This window comes from Alexandromys fortis, unplaced genomic scaffold, assembly GCF_014885135.2.
Source record: "Alexandromys fortis isolate MF-2015 unplaced genomic scaffold, M_Fortis_MF-2015_v1.1 scaffold_910, whole genome shotgun sequence".
Classification (NCBI taxonomy): Eukaryota; Metazoa; Chordata; class Mammalia; order Rodentia; family Cricetidae; genus Alexandromys; species Alexandromys fortis.
The window spans coordinates 1-3,464 of NW_026068801.1; the positions used below are offsets into that span (position 1 = coordinate 1).

General features: G+C 42.3%; 1 long non-coding RNA gene across 1 annotated transcript; it reads right to left on the reverse strand.

The window, feature by feature from the left end:
* Positions 1-2,142: 2,142 nt before the first annotated feature.
* Positions 2,143-2,460, reverse strand: LOC126496048 (uncharacterized). The gene is made up of 2 exons (XR_007590277.1): positions 2,362-2,460; positions 2,143-2,225 (listed from the first exon to the last, which is right to left on the reverse strand). It is a non-coding gene; the product is annotated as an uncharacterized lncRNA (long non-coding RNA).
* Between the last annotated feature and the right edge of the window lie 1,004 nt (positions 2,461-3,464).

Below are 3,464 nucleotides of genomic sequence, written 5' to 3' on the forward strand. Positions count from 1 at the left end.
TCTTATTGGTATTAGTATAAAATGGCATAGTCACTTTGGAAGAATGCCTGGAAATCTTTCTTTCTTAGATTTATTTTATTTACTTAATGTGTTGAGTGTTTTGCCTCCATATATGTATGTGTACCATGTGTGTGCCTGGTGTCTGTGGAGGTCAGAAGGAATTTGACCCCTTGGGACTGGAGACAGTTGTGAACCATTTGGTGGTGGAATGAACAGTACACTGGAAGAGAAGTCTAACTGCTGAGCCATTCTCTAGCCTTGGAAGTTCCTTCTAAAATAAAACACACATCTACCATTTGCTTGTTTGGTTTGTTTGCTTTCTTGAGGGAGGTCTTTAGCCTGGGTTGGCCTCTGCTTTTGAGTACTGGGATTACTGTTGAAATTCAAGGCATACACCACCATGTATGTCTGCCACATATATCAACTCCACTCCACCAAGTTCACACAAGTAAAATGAAAATGCATGACCAAAAAAGATGTACATAACAGTCATGACAACTAACTTCAAACTGAAAATCGCTCAGGTAGCCATCATCAGGTGACCACATTATGATTAAAGATTTCTGTATTTATTGTGTATACACATACTAGAAGAGGGCACCAGATCTCACTACAGATGGTTGTGAGCTGCCATGTGGGTGCTGGGAATTGAACTCAGGACCTCAGGAAGAGCAGCCAGTGTGCTCTTAACCTGAGTCATCTCTCCAGCCCCTGGGGAATATGATTTTATGATGTGTTACTCTTGTTTAGGCTGTGGAACATCTGTGTAAAGGTGCAAAAATGTGTCTGATTATATAAAATTCACCTGCGGTCAGGTGGCTGAGTCAGCAACTAGCAGACAGGAAATGGCAGGGAGAAGCCAGGTGGAGAAGGAATTTTAAGGAGGGGTGAGGAGAAGCACAAGGGCTTTTTGGAGAACGCTAGGGGCCAGCCACACAGCCAGCCATGGAGTAAAGTCAAAAGAGAAAAGGAGTGAAACATCGTACACAACAGTTAGGAGCACTGCTTGCTTTCCCAGAGGACTTGGATTTGGTTCCTGGCACCCACATGGTGGTTTACAACCACTTGCAACTCCAGGCCCAGAGGATTCTCCAGGCCAGTTGAGGATACAATGACCTCTTCAGGTCCCTATGGGTAGCAGGCATGCATGTGGGGTACTGGCTTACATATAGGTAAAACACTCATAAAAATAATTTTTAAAACCCCACAAATAAATAAACTGACATGTGTTTTGACAGGGCTTTGATAAATTTAAGAACTAAAGAGCTCCAAGTGATTTTACAGGTATTATCTCCTTTAACTTAATATGCGTGTGGTGTATACATGTGTGCATGCTGTGTATGTGTATGTAGGCCAGGTCAGTGGTGGTTGTCTTCCTCTAGTACATTTTGGAGCTCACTGGATTGGCTAGGTCAGCAAATCCCTAGGATCTTCCTGCCTCTAAGCACTAGGATTCCTGGTGCATGCCAAATCTGCCTTTTTACATGTGTGCTGGGATCTGCGCTTAGGTCTTCATGCTTGCACAACAAAAACTTTACCCACAGAGCCATCTTCTCAGCTTTCCTGATATGCTCTAAAAGATACAAACAGGCTGTATTTTCATTTTATAGACAGAAAACAGGCAGAAAAATTATGTAAACATTTTGGCCAAGGGAAACTGACAATACCCACATACTTTTAAGAAATTACCGTGCCAATTTTATAACCATTTTCTTATTCAACCCTCATAATTTTTATCTTGTTCAAGAGGAAACTGAGGTTTATAGAAGGTTTATAGAAGACAAATAGTTTGGCCAAGGTGCCAGAGCCCATTTGCTTAGCTCTGTTTTCTAGGTCTTAAAACAGAAGTGTGCTTAGGTGATAATTTTGTATGGTTTTTTTTTTCTGCCAAGACACAAAGGACAGATGCTCACAACCTGGAAACAAGCAAAGCTGCGTGCAATCCCCGCCACCAGCTACTCGTCATTCTCCTGCCTGCTTTTCTCTAGAGAACTGCAATGCAAGTCGAGCTTCGCCCCCACAGAATAACCTTCAGTCTCTTTTCATTTGCATCTTACAAAAAGGTGGACATTTTCAAATGTGGTATTTCAAGTAGGAACAAATCCCTTTTCAGTAGTAAGACTGAAAATTTTTTTTAAAGTCTTTTTTTTTTTTAAATATTTATTTATTATGTATACAATGTTCTGTCTGTGTGTTTGCCTGCAGGCCAGAAGAGGGCACCAGACCTCATTTAAGATGGTTGTGAGCCACCATGTGGTTGCTGGGAATTGAACTCAGGACAACACTTCTTAATTAAAGATTTTATTTTGTATGCAGCATTCTGGCTCCATGTATGGCTGCAGGCAGAAGAGGGCACCAGACCTCATTTAAGATGGTTGTGAGCCACCATGTGGTTGCTGGGAATTGAACTCAGGACCTTTGGAAGAGCAGGCAATGCTCTTAACCGCTGAGCCATCTCTCCAGCCCAAGACTGAAAATTTTTATACTAGCCTCAGCCACCTGAGACCGAGCCTTGTACAGCACGTCATGGCCAACTATGAGGATCATCTGACTGGAATGAAGGGTGTGGCACATGCCCCCACCCCAAATATTATACAGTTTTGACTTTTCCGAAGCTGAAAGTACTGGGTTTCATCATCGCATCCTTGTATGTGTTATCCTCATACTTTGTTCTCAGTCATTCCCTCCTCCAGCTGGCTCCCTTTCTGCCCCACTGAGTCTTCCTTTTTGCTTTCTTTTACATGCAATCCATTACCATCTCATATCTCCCGTAAGATCCCTTTCTTCTTCTTGTAATCCCTGTGCTAGACTCCTCACCTGCAAACATACATACAGATAGCCTGCTACAGTTTTAGTGGTTTCACATTGCTCTCTACACTTGGTTCTGAGGATTTCTTTCAAACCTGACAGTTAATAAATGTTTCCAGCATTTGGGGCTAGAGAGAGAGATAGCTCAGTGGTTATGAGCACTTGTTGATTTTGCAGAAGAAGAACCAGGCGTGGAGTGCACGCCTTTTGTCCCAGTACTTGGGAGGCAGGCGTAGTCCATGAGTTTCCAGAACAAAAAACAAAACAAAACAAAACAAAAAAACAAACAAATCCAAGCTCGATTCCCATTACCCATATGATGACTTACAAATGACAACTCCAGTTTCAGGGAGATATGATGCCCTCTTCTAACTTCTATGGGCAGTAAGTATTTACGCGGTGCACAGACATACATGCAGGCAAAACACTCACACACATAAAATAAATCTTTAAAAATGTTTGCAGTGGGCTGGAGAGATGGCTCAGCCGTTAAAGGCTAGGCTCAAAACCAAAAATATAAGAGTTTGGTTCCCAGCACCCACGCTGTCTCTCCAGCAACACACGCAAAAAAAGTTTGCAGCATATGACTGAACCAAGAATGCAATCCTTGAGTTTTAAAGAAAGTCAAGGTGACTGGGTTCTAACAGATGTCTTGG